Source organism: Rhinatrema bivittatum, chromosome 2 (genome assembly GCF_901001135.1).
Source record: "Rhinatrema bivittatum chromosome 2, aRhiBiv1.1, whole genome shotgun sequence".
Taxonomy (NCBI): domain Eukaryota; kingdom Metazoa; phylum Chordata; class Amphibia; order Gymnophiona; family Rhinatrematidae; genus Rhinatrema; species Rhinatrema bivittatum.
In genome coordinates, this window is record NC_042616.1 from 618,127,390 (window position 1) to 618,143,256 (window position 15,867).

Below are 15,867 nucleotides of genomic sequence, written 5' to 3' on the forward strand. Positions count from 1 at the left end.
CTTTTAATAGTCAGTAAGGCAGCTAATAAGCAGAAGTTAGAGTGTTTGTATATTAAAAAACAAACAAACAAAAAGTTAGCCAGAAGCTAGAAATAAGCTAGGAGCAATGTATACCTAAGCAAAAAGGTTGAAAAGTTCAGTTCAGTTACTCACCTTTGAAAAGTGTTAAGGTAGTATGGTTTGGTTTGATTAGGTACCAACATTTGTTAATCAAGAGAGCAGTGAGTCACTCTGGCTGACTAACTGAAGTGGAAAGGTTGTGTGATTGATTTGATTAGGTACCATCATTTGTTAATCAGAACAGAAGTGAGTCACTCAGGACAACTAACTGTGGTGTAAATCTCTAAAGGGATTGTTTTGCACTAATTTACCTTAGAAACACAAAATATATTGCAAGGGAAGAGCTCAGTTACCCACAATCCAGTGGGAGCACTGAGAGAGGATCACCTTGCTGGTGGCTGAAAGGAATCAGTAAGTTTTTGCATGGGAAATTTTCTTTTTTAAAAGTATTGGGGCGAAGTTAACTATTTGGAAATATTATTTAGTGTGTTTTGCTTTTAATAGTCAGTAAGGCAGCAAATAAAAAGAAGTTAGGCTGTTTGTATTTTTAAATAGTCTGTAAGGCAGCTAATAAGCAGAACTTAGAGTGTTTGTATATTAAAAACAAAAAACAAAAACAAAAAAAGTTAGCCAGAAGCTAGAAGTAAGCTAAGAGCAGTGTATACCTAAGCAAAAAGGTTGAAAGGTTCAATTCAGTTACTCACCTTGGAAAGGTGTTAAGCTAGTGTGATTTGGTTTGATTAGGTACTAACATTTGTTAATCAAGAGAGAAGTGAGTCACTCTGGCTAACAGAAGTTAGACTGTTTGTATTTCCCAAACCTCCCACCCCTCACCTACCTACCCCTAGCTCATCCTTTAATTTATAGGCAGGTGGCACTTTCACACAACCGTCCACCCCCCCAAAAAAAAAGAAACTACCTTATTGAGAGTTTGATCATTCCCCTTTAGGCCACAACCAGACATATAGGGGCGGATTTTCAAAGGCCCGCGCGCCGGTGCGCCTATTTTGCATAGGCCGCCGGCGCGCGTAAAGCCCCGGGACACGCGTAAGTCCCGGGGCTTCCTGTCGGGGGCATGTCGGGGGCGTGTCGGGATGACGCGGCGTTTAGGGGGCGGGCACAGCGTTTTGGGGGCGGCGATGTGGGCGTGGTTTCGGCCCGGGGGCGTGGCCGCGGCCTCTGGAACAGCCCCCGGGACTGGACCACGGAGCGGGGCAGCCGGCCGACGTGCGCAAAGTTACGCCTGCTTTCAGCAGGCGTAACTTTGCCGACAAAGGTAAGGGGGGGTTTAGATAGGGCCGGGGGGGTGGGTTAGGTAGGGGAAGGGAGGGAAAGGTGGGGGGAGGGCGAAGGAACGTTCCCTCCGAGGTCACTCTGAAATCGGAGCGGCCTCGGAGGGAACAGGCAGCGCGCGCTGGGCTCGGCACGCGCAGGTTGCACAAATGTGCACCCCCTTGCGTGCGCCAACCCCGGATTTTATAAGATTCGCGCGGCTACGCGCGTATCTTATAAAATCCAGCGTACTTTTGTTCGCGCCTGCTGCGCGAACAAAAGTACGCGCGCTCGTAATTTTTTAAAATCTGCCCCATAGTGAATTCAGTAATACATTTAAAGGACATTAATTAGATAATTCCTACTCCCATAGCAACCTAAAACTTAACTAGGAACTGAACAAATTTGAGATGAACGCAGCAGTCCAGCAGCAAGAGGGGGCTTCCCAGTCTTTTGCATCAAGTGTCACATGTATGATTTTTTACCCGCTGGTGAGAAATTGTACATGTGCATGTGATGCAAAGAGCTCCTGTCTCTGAAAGAACGAGTCTGATCTCTGGAGGCAAGAATGAGTCCGATCTCTGGAGGCTAGACCTGGAGGAGCTGAGGCAAACAGAGAGGTATATAGATGAAACCTTCAGGGACATAGTAGCTAAGTCCCAATTTCAGACTGGCAGCCCTGGTGCTGCCTTGGAGGAAGAAGGTCTCATGATCGGAGATCATCAACCTGGTGCAGCAGGAAAGGATTCTGTAGCAAGGACCTGCTCTCCAGGTGGTGCATTGTCCTTTCGCACCGAGCATGTGTCTCCAAGGCCTACTGCCCAGGAGAGAAGGGTTAGGTCGGCTGCCATAGTTGGTGATTCAATTATTAGGAATGTAGACAGCCGGGAGGCTGGTGGGCATGAGGATCGCCTGGTAACATGCCTACCTGGTGTGAAGGTGGCAGACCTCACGCGTCACCTAGATAGGATTTTAGCCAGTGCTGGGGAGGAGCCAGCTATCATGGTACATGTGGGCACCAAAGACATAGGAAAATGTGGGATGGAAGTTCTGGAAGCCAAATTTAGGCTCTTAGGTAGAAATCTTAAATCCAGAGCCTCCAGGGTAGCATTCTCTGAAATGTTCCCTGTTCCACGCGCATGTCCCCAAAGGCAGGCAGAGCTCCGGAGTCTCAATGTGTGGATGAGACAATGGTGAACAGTTCTTTAGTGGGCAAATACTACCTTTCTTTAGAGGGGGTACATTTAAATTAAATTAAAGGTACACACTGATTGCTCAGCAATGGGGGTTATTTACGGGATTTGGTGTCCATGTCCCCTTCTCTATATTGGGAAAACAAAAAGATGTTTGAGGACAAGAATGGTGGAACATAGGAGTTCTATAGCGAGACAAAGGATTGAGGCACCATTAGTTCAACACTGTATAATGGCAGGACATGTGTTTGCTGATTTTAGATTTGCGGTGTTTGAACAACCTAAACGATCACAGAGAGATGGCAATTTTGATTCAATACTTCTACAAAAAGAGCAGAAGTGGATTCATTATTTCAAAACAGTGATCCCCAGTGGCCTGAATAAGGAGATTAACTGGTCGGTATTTTAAATAAAGTTGGTTTAATGAGGAGTAGTCCCTTTAAAAAGTGATTGACAGCTGAAGTTTCCGGGTGGGTAGCTGGGTATAAATGTTGTTGAATGAAGTGAGGACATGAGTTTGAACGCCGAGGCGCCATTACTGTTGCAATTGAAATTACGGCAGAATTACTTCGCATGCAGTGACATTTTTTGAAGGTAGGAGATTATGAGAATAAAATAGGGAATAACTCATTTGGGAATGAAATGTTTAATGGGAGGTGTATGGTAATACGTAGGCATGTGGTGAGAATTTTTAATATTGTTTGTGTGTTTTAGGTTAAATTGAATGACTAGAGCGTCGAAAGGCAAATATGAATTTGTGATACAAGGCATCCCCTGATGAAGACTGGAAACAGTCGAAACATGGCCCATGTCGGGACAGTATTAAAATAAAATCTACAGTGGGAGCTAAGTATAAATTTTAGAGTACATAATCCTTTATTGAACAATAATTGGATTTAATGAAAATTTGGGTTTTGGGTTTAAAAGGAAATAAAGTTTTTTAAGAGGATTAAATAAAATAGTGTGAGTAAACGGGAAACAACATCAAATGATTACAATATAGTGCTTGACAAATTGCTGATACTGCCTGCGGCCCATCGCATGGCGAGAGGCAGTGGATTAAATTAGACTGGCACTTATTCTGATGATGTTGTTTCCGTAATTAAAAATAGAAATAAGTGAAAAATAAATGAGATATATCCTCTCTATTTTATTGGTTTGATTATTCTGTGAGGATAAGAGCTTTTGTGTGGTGATTCGATAGCTGTGAATGATGACATAGACTTAATTGGCATCTCAGAGACATGGTGGAAGGAGGATAACCAATGGGACAGTGCTTTACTGGGGTACAAATTATATCACAATGACATAGAGAAGCACCAGGGAGGCAGTGTAGCACTTTATGTCTGGGATGGCATAGAGTCCAACAGGATAAAGATCCTACATGAGACTAAATGCACAATCAAATCTTTATGGGTAGAAATCCCTTGTGTGTTGGGGAAGACTATAGTGATGCGGGTATACTACCGTCCACCTGGCCAAGATGATGAGACGGACAGTGAAATGCTAAGAGAAATTAGGTAAGCTAACCAAATTGGTAGTGCAGTAATAATGGGAGATTTCAATTACCATCAAGAAGAAAAACGTTTTATGCCAACTTTTTTTGTTTTTTTAGGTGCTATAATTTTTTAAAATTTACACACACATCATTTATGAATTTGGGACCTTCAAAACACCCATGGTGCTGCAAGTATGCACTTCTATTTCACACCTGTGTGGGTCCGTTTTAATCATAGGTCCATTAGTCCAATTCTTGCAAAGTAATTTTTACCTTTTTAGCATTGTACTTCCCTTTATTCTTTGAGGCAGTGTCGGATTCAGAGGTCTGAAGCGCTTGTTTCGTGAGCCACTGCTTCAGGGATGTCATCAGTGAGTTACCAACTTTATTTCCCCAGAGCTGTTCCCTGGAAACAGGTTCTCGTTCCTCGAGGGCCTGCCTCTATTCCAGCTTCTGTGTCACCTTCCGGGAGAAACCGCTGTGTGAGTACCTTTACTAATAAGGCTCTATACCAGAATGCTGTGTATGCTCCACTGTACCCATCTCAGTTTTCTCCACTACAGCACAGCCATAGAGGGAATCACTGTTCCAGTATCCTGAGGAACCCAAGTCCAGCCGGGCTTCATCTCTACTCACTACTGCCACCTCTGATGGCTTCTCAACTCTGTCTAATAAAAGATATAACTCTGTGCTGTATGTCCCAAAGCTGAGCCTGGCCTGTGGCCCCCTCACAGGACATCCCCCCGTGGGCGTGGTCAGCTGCCACAGTGTCCAAGGGTCCACCCAAAACCTTACAAACAATAGCATTGGGTTTCCGAAATATACTTGTGTTAATGCTCTGACCATCTTTAGAAATCAATATATCCAAATATGAAACTTGATGCTGATGAAAATTCATGGTGAATTTGAGGCAAGAAACCAGGTTGTTTAACCAAGCATGACATTCATGCAAAGTTGATGGTGGACCTTCCCAGATGACAAAAATGTTATCAATTAATCTTTTCCAACATGGATTATTTGTTCCTACAAAAATCATCAGGGCAATACTCAAACCCACAGACTGTTGTATTGAGGCACACACTGACGTCAGCCTCTATCAGTAGAGCCATCAGGAAGCACTGGGGGAGACTTCAGCAGATCCATCCTTTATTCAACCTGCCATTATGGATAGCATACTCCAGAGGAAGAAATATTAAAGACCACGTTGTTCACACTAGTTGCTATAATCCTCCTAAGAGTTTGGAATCATCAAAACCATGCACTAGATGCATGTATTGTCCTCTCAAGTCTACACAGACTGACATTACTGCAGCAATGGGCAGAGTGATTTCCCTACCCGAGTTTTCTTGCCACTTCACTTTTGTGGTCTATGCTATCTTTTGCCCATGCCCCTTAACATATGTGGGCATGACAAAACGTCAAGTAAGGGTCCAGCTGACAGAACAAAAGTGCTGCCTAAATACAGGCAGGCTTGAAGAACCTTTGGTTGCTCATTTCAAAGAGTGTCATCACAAGTTCAAGGATATCAAATGGACTATTTTAGAAGTTATATACCCGCATTGGAGAGGGGGAGATAGATTGAAGCGGCTGAAACAGTGTGAACTGAAATTGATTTTTCATTTGAAATCAGTTACCCTGGGTGGCCTCAATAAAGAAATCGAGTGGTTTCATTTTATGTGAGATCAGTGAATCAGTCTATAAATCAGACTCACTTTCAGTCAGTAATTTGCCTACATGCCGAGACAGAAAATGGAGGCAAGTCTGGTATGTAAAACATATCGGCATGTCTGTATAGGATGTGCACATTGCAAATTGTGAACTAGTGAGGCTGTAATGGTCATGCAACTAAGAGTGCTTTGATTTTCAGAAATATTCAGAGGGACCTTTATAAAATCACTACAAGCAAAGTATCTAAAGATTCTCCTGCAGCAGCACCCTGTAAAGCATCCGGAGGTGCGCCGGGCACAGTTAGTCAGCACGAGACATCCCTGAAGCAGCGGCTCGCGAAACGAGCGTGACGAACCTCTGACTCTGACACTGCCTCAAAGAGTAAAGGGAAGTACAATTCTTTGAGTTTTAAGAAAAATGCAAGAAAGCTAAAAATTACTTTGCAAGAGTTGGACTATGATTAAAAAGGACCCACACAGGAGTGAAACACAAGTGCATACTTGCAGCACAGTGGGTGTTATAAAGGTCCCAAATTCATAAATGATGTGTGTGTAAATTTTAAAAAATTATAGCACCTAAAAAACAAAAAAATTGAGATACAATGTTTTTCTTCTTGATGTTACTCAGATTGTTGTTCTCTGGATACATAGACACATTTTTTCTATTAGATTTCAATTACCCCAATATTGACTGGGTAAATGTATCATCGGGACATGCTAGTGAGATAAAGTTCCTGGTTGGAATAAATGACAGTTTTATGGATCAATTGGTTCAGGAACCGACAAGAGAGGGAGCAATTTTAGATCTAATTCTCAGAGGAGCACAGGTGTTATGTTTTAACTTGGTTTGTGGGCCCTTGGGTCTTGGAGAGAGCTGACTCCACCCACTGGGAGGAGCCCAGTGGGGACTCTCCATGACAGGTGGGGTCTCAGCAGTGATGGACACAGGAGTCAGAGAATATTTATTATACAGCAAGAGAAACCCAAGGAGCGGGTTGTAAGCTCAGTCCTAGAATTAGAAGACCTGAGATGGATTCTCCAGTAGTGGTCTGCAGGGCGGGGTAACTTGGGGAATCCTTGCTTCTTGAAACTTTGTGCGTGGTAGCTCTGGTAGTGGTCCGCAGTGCGGGGTAGGCCAGAGGTAGGTGTTGGCAATTGGCACAAGATAGCATAGATCCGGTAGTGGTCCGCAGAGCGAGGTAACCCGAGGATCCCACACAGCTGAATAGACATGGTAACGAAGAGTAGGTCTTGTACTCACAATGCAGAAGAGAATACATAGTAGCAGCAGTGGAGGTCGGTGCAGAAGAACTCACTTAGCTGGAGAAGGAGAGACAGGAGAGGCTCTCTGAGGAGCAGATAGCCCCGAGTGCAGCAAGGCCCCCAGGAGCGAGTACCTGAGTCACTCAGCCAGGATCGCTGGTACAGCGACGCAAAGCGTCTCAAGTAAGGAATAGTAAGATGGAATCCTTGCTAACTCATAGGTAGGAAAATCCAGTTAGCTTAAGTACACATAGGCAGTGACGTCATTCGGAGGGGACTCCCCCGAGGTTCCCGCCATGATTTTCACAAGAAGGAGGCAGGCGCGCGTGCCCTAGGTCACTCTGGGTTCAAGATGGCGACTGGGAACCCCCTCGCTGTTCCGGGAACGCCAAGGAGGTCAGTGTGCATAAGCTACTGGGCAAAATTAGGTAAGCAGCAAAGGTCGCAGCCATCTGCGATAGACTTGGTGAGATAGATTTGGTGAGAGAGGTAACGGACGTGGGGCCTCTTGGCAATAGTGATCATAATATGATCAAATTTGAATTAATGACTGGAAGGGGGACAGTAAGCAAATTCACTGCTCTTGTGCTAAACTTTCAAAAGGGAAACTTTGATAAAATGAGAAAAATAGAAAAAACTGAAAGGAGCAGCTACAAATGTAAAAACTGTGCAAGAGGTGTGGTCATTGTTAAAAAATACCATCCTAGAAGCACAGTCCAGATGTATTCCACACATTAAGAAAGGTGGAAGGAAGGCAAAACGATTAACGGCATGGTTAAAAGGTAAGGTGAAAGAGCTATTTTAGCCAAAAGATCTTCATTCAAAAATTGGAAGAAGGATGTAACAGAAGAAAATAGGATAATGCATAAGTGTTGGCGAGTTAAATATAAGACATTGATAAGACAGGCTAAGAAAGAATTTGAAAAGAAGTTGGCCGAAGAGGCAAAAACTCACTGTAAAAACTTTTTAAAATATATCCGAAGCTGACAGCCTGTGAGGGAATCAGTTGGACCGTTAGATGATCGAGGGGTTAAAGGGGCACTTAGAGATGATAAGGCCATCGCGGAAAGATTAAATGATTTCTTTGCTTTGGTGTTTACTGAAGAGGATGTTGGGGAGATACCCATACTGGAGAAGGTTTTCATGGGTATTGATTCAGATGGACTAAACCAAATCAAGGTGAACTTAGAAGATATGGTAGACTTGATTGATAAACTGAAGAGTAGTAAATCACCTGGACTGGATGGTATACACCCCAGGGTGTATACCATCCAGTCCAGGAACTAAAAAATGAAATTTCAAACCTATTAGTAAAAAATTTGTAACTATCACTAAAATCATCCATTGTTCCTGAAGACTGGAGGGTGGATAATATAACCCCAATATTTAAAAAAGGATCTAGGGGTGATCCAGGAAACTACAGACCAGTTAGCCTGACTTCAGTGCCAGGAAAAATAGTGGAAAGTGTTCTAAATATCAAAATTACAGAACAATTAGAAAGACATGGTTTAATGGAACAAAGTCAGCATGGCTTTACCCAAGGCAAGTCTTGCCTCACAAATCTGCTTTACTTTTTTGAAGAAATTAATAAACATGTAGATAAAGTTGAACCAGTAGATGTAGTGTATTTGGACTTTCAGAAGGCGTTTGACAAAGTTCCTCATGAGAGGCTTCTAGGAAAAGTAAAAAGTCATGGGATAGGTGGTGATGACTTTTCGTGGATTACAAACTGGCTAAAAGACAGGAAACAGAGATTAGGATTAAATGGGCAATTTTCTCAGTGGAAGGGAGTGGGCAGTGGAGTGCCTCTGGGATCTGTATTGGGACCCTTACTTTTCAATATATTTATAAATGATCTGGAAAGAAATACGACAAGTGAGGTAATCAAATTTGCAGATGATACAAAATTATTCAGAGTAGTTAAAACACAAGCAGATTATTCCACACAAGCAGATTATTCCAGACACCATCTCCAAAGCCCTGGCAGACATCATCAACTGCTCCTTATCCTAAGGAATCTATCCAGACAACCTTAAAATGGCTTCCATCAAACCGCTCCTGAAAAAAACAAATCTAGATCCAGATGACCCCACCAACTTTCGCCCTATCTCCAACCTCCCTTTCATTGCCAAGGTCATGGAAAAACTGGTTAATACTCAATTATCAGACTAACTTGAGGATCACAAAATTCTCTTCCCCTCACAATATGGCTTCAGGAAATCTTTAAGTACTGAATCACTTCTTATTTCCTTAACAGATTACCTCATTTTGGGCCTAGACAAAGGCCAGGCCTATCTATTGATCCTCTTGGACCTCTCAGCTGCCTTTGACACTGTTAACCATACTATGCTCCTGAACCAACTACAGAATATCGGCATAACAAGCACCGCACTGGCCTGGTTCAACACATTCTTGAAAAACAGAGGCTTCAAGGTCAAAATACACATCAAAGAATCTAAACTCTACCCTTCATCGCTAGGAGTCCCTCAAGGCTCATCCCTCTCACCTACCCTCTTTAACATCTACCTTCTCCCTCTCTGCCAGTTATTAACCAACTTGAACCTAAAATACTATCTGTATGCCGACGATGTCCAGATTGTGATACCCATCAAATAATCCATCAAAAAAACCCTAGACCTATGGGAAACATGCCTTCGAGAAATCAACTCCCTCCTTGCCAGCCTGAATTTAATCCTAAATTCCTCAAAAACGGAACTCCTCCTCATATCCACTGAGAACGACTACCCCCCCACAAATCCTGCAGCAAACTTACAACCAGCCCAAGTGAGAGATCTGGGAGCAATCATCGACAATCGGCTAAACCTTAAAGCTTTTATAAACCAAACTACCAAGGACTGCTTTCATAAACTGCATGTCCTAAAAAGAATAAAACCACTGTTCCATAACCATGACTACAGGACAATCTTACAAGCAATAATCTTCTCCAAGTTAGACTATTGCAACTCCTTACTAGAGATGTGCTTCATTTTTTTCTACCGGGTCGTTTTTCGGTTCGAATACTTCGTGGTATAATTTGGGTCTTCTCGTTTCGTTTTCGGTTCGTTTGCCCGAAAACGAAACGAGAAACCCGAAACCGGACCGAAAAACGAATCGGTAACGAAGCGAAAAAAAAAAACCACCCCAAGCATTTAAAAACATTTTTAAGCATTTTCGTACATATATAACAACCCCCCCCCCCAATCCCGATCCCTCCCCAAGACTTACGAAGATCCCTGGTGGTCCAGCGGGGTCCCGGGGTCCATTTTCCCTCCGTGCCCTCCGTGCCCGGTGTGCTGTGCTGCAAGCCGTGCGCCTCAAAATGGTGCCGAATAGCCCGAACTACCATGTCACAGGGGCTTTCGGCGCCATTGGTCAGCCCCTGTCACATGGCCATCGGCGCCATCTTGTGCTCCTATCATGTGACAGGAGCTGACCAATGGCGCCGAAAGCCTCTGTGACATAGTATGGGCAAAGGCTATCGGCGCCATTTTGGTTACTGGCAGCCGAAAACGAAATCGCTTTCAGACCCTTGATTATTGGCAAGCCTTGGGGGGGTCAGGAGGGGGCTCCTGACCCCCCCAAGGCTTGCCAATAATCCCTGGGGGTCCAGCAAGGGTCCGAAAGCGATTTCGTTTTCGGCTGCCAGTAAGCAAAATGGCGCCGATAGCCTTTGCCCATACTATGTCACAGAGGCTTTCGGCGCCATTGGTCAGCTCCTGTCACATGATAGGAGCACAAGATGGCGCCGATGGCCATGTGACAGGGGCTGACCAATAGCGCCGAAAGCCCCTGTGACATGGTAGTTCGGGCTATTCGGCACCATTTTGAGGCGCACGGCTTGCAGCACAGCACACCGGGCACGGAGGGAAAATGGACCCCGGGAACCCGCTGGACCACCAGGGATCTTCGTAAGTCTTGGGGAGGGATCGGGGGGTGGTGTATTATAGTGAATTTAAATGTTTGGGGTGGGTTTTAATAAAAAAAAATTTGTGCCCCCTCTCCCCAGGCAAACCCGAAAACGAATTTTCCCCCGAATTGCGGGGAAAATTTTGTTTCCGGTTTCGGGGGCTCCGAAATAACGGCGTTTATGTCGTGTTTCGGATACTCCGAAACAGAAACGAATTAGGAAATTTCGTTAAATTTCCTAAATAGGGCGAAAAACGAACCACATCTCTACTCCTTACTATTAGGTATCCCATCATCACATACTAAACCTCTTCAGATGGTGCCAAACACGGCAGCCAGAATCCTGACAAATACACGGAGAAGAGATCACATCTCCCCAATCCTCAAAGACTTACACTGGCTGCCGATTCATTATAGAATACTATATAAGTCCATCACCACAATATACAAAGCTATCCAACAAATCGCTCCGCTCAACCTACAAATCCCCTTCAAAAAACATACATCCTCCAGACCCATAAGAGAGCACTACAAAGATTATCTTCAGGTACCTCATTCCAAAACCTCCCTTCACATAACTCTCAGAGACAGGGCATTCTCCACAGCAGGACCTCCTCTTTGGAACTCCATCCCAACGGAGCTAAGGCAGGAACCTTGCCTCCCAACATTCAGGAAAAGACTCAAAACGTGGCTATTCAAAAAAGCCTTCCCAGACTCGGATTAATCTCATAACTCACCTATAACCCACTCCCAAGCACTACCCGTATGCAAAAAACCATTACGTCTGATCACCACTCTCATGTAAAAACTGCAATTAGTTCACATGATCAATTCATTGTAAACCACATAACTCTGTGTAATGTACCTCGTCATACCTCGGTTAATATTCTATGTTAAAGTTCCTATCATCTCTTCTTCTTACCCTTAGTTGTACTTATCCCTGTTTTATTGTAACTGTAACTATTTCTTTGTTTAGCACCTGTTTTTTATTTCGTTCACTGTACCTTTTATCACCCCTCTGTTTATTGTAAACCGGCATGATGTGATACTTCTCACGAATGCCGGTATAGAAAAAACTAAAATAAATAAATAAATAAATTGCAGGAATGTTGCGCGCCCCGTTCAAGTCCGGTCCGCGCACGGGCCTGCTCACCCCGCTAATTCCTCTGCAGGTCACAGGTCGGCCTCCCCAGCAGCAGCCGCGAGCTGCTCCAGGCCTCAGCATCCCGCTTCGGCGGTCGCCAGGCCTTCCACCAGGCCTCACGCCGGAGTTCGGCGTCCTCAGTGGCGTTGGCCACGCCCCTACGTGTGTGCAGACCGCCTGGCCTCTTGAAGGGCCAGGGGCACATCCTAGCTCTGCGGCGTGCCCTGATTGAACGTACGATATAAGGAAGTTGCTGCCTGCACTTCCTTGCCTTGGCAATCGGGTCGGCACTGCAAGTGTACTAATTTGCCTCCGTGTTCACAGTCTTGTTCCAGTCTTGTTCCAGCCTTGTTCCAGCGTCCTACTGTTCCAGCATCCTACTGTTCCAGCATCCTATTGTTCCAGCATCCTATTGTTCCAGTCCTGTTCTAGCGTCCTTCTGTTTGTTATGACTGTCGCTGCCCGACATCTCCACTCCGCCCTCCTTACCTTTTTTGCAACTCCTCCCGCGGTTGATGGACGTCTGGCTGCCAAGGTGTCTGCCTGCCGTCCTCTCCAGCGTCCCCGGTCCGACTTGGGCGCTGCATCCCGCCATGCTGTCTAGGTACCATAGGGCGCGCACGCCGCTCGGCCCTGCTTCTTATTCTTTCTTTGGCACGAACCTCAAGGGCGTCCCCCTGTGATGACTTCACACATCCCGGATACAAAAGCCTACACTATTTGCTAGCTAATCGAGTTAGCAAGGGATCTCCTTACAGATGGGATTCGCTCTCCGTACCTAGCTACTCTGCCTCTCCAACTTTGGATTTTATCCTAACGGGGTACCCTCTCCTCAGGGGCCTCTCTTATTTCTTTCAGGTCGCTATCAGGAACCGGTACTTGCTCCTCGAGGGCCCATGTTCCCTGACTCGCTGCATGAACTTATCGCTTCTGCTTGGAAGAAACCGCTGCCTACATCATCAGTGAGTTACCAACTTTATTTCCCCAGAGCTGTTCCTTGGAACCAGGTACTCGCTCCTCGAGGGCCTGCCTCTATTCCAGCTTCTGTGTCACCTTCTGGGAGAAACAGCTGTGTGAGTAACTTTACCAACGAGGCTCTATACCAGAACTCTGTGAATGCTCCACTGTACTCACTATCTCAGTTTTCTCCACTACAGCACAGCCATAGAGGGAATCGCTGTTCCAGTATCCTGAGGAACCCTAAGCCCAGCCGGGTTTCATCTCTTCTCACTACTGCCACCTCTGGTGGCTTCTCATTTCTGTCTAATAAAAGATATAACTGTGTTGTGTGTCCCAAAGCTGAGCCTGACCTGTGGCCCCTCACGGGACTTCCCCCCCCGTGGGCGTGGTCAGCTGCCACAGAGTGCAAGGGTCCACCCAAAACCTTCCAAACAATAACAATGTTCCAGTATCTGTCTGTCTCCCCAGGTAGTACCTCCGGACTGACTCTCTGGTACTGACTTCTGTCTGTTCCTTGACCATTCTGCTTGGTGCCTGGATTTTGACCTCTGCCTGTTCCTTGACCATTCTGCTCGCTGCCTGGATCTTGACCTCTGCCTGCCTTGTGACCTCGTCTGACCTCTGGAACCCTGACCCTTGCTTCATTGACTAATCATCAGACTGATCCTCGGAACCTGACCCCGGCTGCCATTGACCATGTTTCTGATTCTGGCTTTGTCCCTTGCCTTGTCATCACCTATGCTGTACTGTCCTTCCTTGCTTCTCCAGGCCTACAGCCTAGTGACTGACCATGCTCCCTTGCTGCTCGTCGGCACGCCTCTCTACTACCTCTCCGGGAGACCCTGCAAGGCCCACCTAAGTCCAAACGGCCTGGGTCCCTACGGGCTCCATCCGGTGGGACCGCGGGCTTGCAGTGGTGAAGCTCAGCCTAGCCTCTGTCTCCTCCTGTGCTCTGCCCCCTGGGGGCAGGTGCTTCCTGGTCCCTACTAGGGAGCCATTCCATACTGCTCCAGGACAAGGGTCCACCTCCAAGCACAACAAGTTGCCAAAGCCATGGACTCGGCGGAGTCTCCCGCCTCTAGGGTCCTACCGGGTTTGGCCGCCACAGTCAAAGAACATCACCAAGCTTTGGAATCGCTAGCCTCTTCGGTGGAAGACCTTCATTCCCAGCTGCAAGATACAGCTCTGGCCAATCCCATGGGCCTATCGGCCTCTATGCTACCCAAAGCATCGTTGGCACTCCCTGAACCTCCACGATACAATGGGGACCCATGCTCCTGTTGTGGTTTCCTCAACCAGTGCTTCATGCAATTCGCACTATAACCCTCCTTGTTCCTGAAGGAAACAACCAAAGTGACCTTCATTCTTTCCAGCCTAGAAGGGAAGGCTCTTGCATGGGCCTCTCCATTGTGAGAATTCTCTGATCCCATGCTTTCCAAGTTATCCAAGTTTGTTGCTCTCTTCAAGCAGACCTTCGGAAACCCAGGCCGCCAAGCTGTAGCCAGCCATAATCTGCTCCACTTCCGTCAAGGGTCACGGATTCTCTCTGAGTATATGGTGGAATTCAGGACCCTGGATACTGAGCTCGTGTGGCAAGAAGATTGTCTGCAAGCCATCTTCCTAGAAGGACTCTTCAGCGCTCTCAAAGATGAACTCTCCATCCGTGAGACTCCCACGTCTCTAGAGGACCTGATTTCCCTCACCGGGAAGATCGACCATCGACTCCGACAATGGCACCTAGAAGTAAAGGCTTCCCGATCTCCTACACCATGCCCCATGTGTGTCCAGAGCCCTCCAGCCAAAACTCAATCGCCACCACCGTCTCCCATGGTGGAACCCATGGAGGTGAACTGTGGGCGATTGTCTCCGACCGAACATCTCTGTCAAAGGAAGGAGGGTCTTTGCCTTTATTGTGGTGCATCCGGACATCTTCAGCAGTCCTGTCTGGTCCGTCTGGAAAACTGCAATGCCTGAGCCCGGTGAGGGTCCCAAGCTTAGGCACTACTGTCACCGGCCCCCAACTCCTGCTTCCACTCTCTCTGGGCATCAAGGACTACTCTTTCACCACCACTGCTCTTGTCGATACAGGAGCAAGTGGCAGCTTCATCATGGATGACATCATCAAGCTTCTGAACATTCCTCTCCAGCCATTAGATGTGTGCCTTCGCATCGCCTACATTCAAGGTGAACATCTTCCAGGGCTCATCACCCATCAAACAGTGGCTATCCACCTTACCGTGGGCACTCTTCATGAGGAGGAGATGTCCTTCTATGTGTTAAAACGTTCCACACATCCAGTCATCCTGGGGCTGCCCTGGCTTCAGCACCACGAACCCCAGTTCAATTGGCATTCCCTACAGTTGGTGCAGTGGAGTTCCAAATGCCAGAAGACATGTCTATGCCAAGTATCTCCAGCTGTCTCCGTCTTGAAGTCTACCACTCTATCTGGTTTGCCTACCCAGTATGTGGAATTTGAAGAAGTCTTCTTGAAACAGAAGGCTGACACTCTACCTCCGCTATGCAGGTTGAATTGTCCTATAGAACTTCTGCCAGGCACGAAGCCCTCCAAGTGCAGAACTTATCCATTGTCTCGTCCAGAAACCCTAGCCATGTCTGAGTATATTAAAGAGAACTTAGAAAAAGGGTTCATCTGACCCTCCGATTCTCCCGCCGGAGCAGGATTTTTCTTCATCAAGAAAAAGGAGGTGGGTTACGCCCTTGTATTGACTTCAGAGGGCTCGATGCCATAACCCGAAAAGACTGGTAGCCTTTTCCCCTTATCAGTGAGTGTCTGACCGCCTTCAAGGGGTGCGGATTTTCACCAAGTTGGATCTGAGGGGTGCGTACAATCTGGTCCGCATCCAACTTGAAGATATCTGGAAGACCGCATTCAACATGGGGATG